Consider the following 263-nt stretch of genomic DNA (forward strand, 5'->3'; position numbering starts at 1 on the left):
TGTATCTGATTATTACTAGTCATAATCAGGTGCACTTGGATCCTTGGGGCCTGTGTATGTCTATAGAGTCATCGGGCAGATTTCAATGGTAATGTTTATCGTCTCTACTAATTAACAAAGCATAAGTTTTTATGTTTCCTCCTCAAATATAATTCTTTTTTTGTTGTTGATTTTTTTTTTGTGTGTGTATATCACACAGAACATCCCAAGCCATCTTATTCAACTATACACCCACTTCCCAGATGGCACCCTCCCATAGCCTC

This window comes from Nannospalax galili, unplaced genomic scaffold (assembly GCF_000622305.1).
Source record: "Nannospalax galili isolate Female #2095 unplaced genomic scaffold, S.galili_v1.0 scaffold281, whole genome shotgun sequence".
Classification (NCBI taxonomy): Eukaryota; Metazoa; Chordata; class Mammalia; order Rodentia; family Spalacidae; genus Nannospalax; species Nannospalax galili.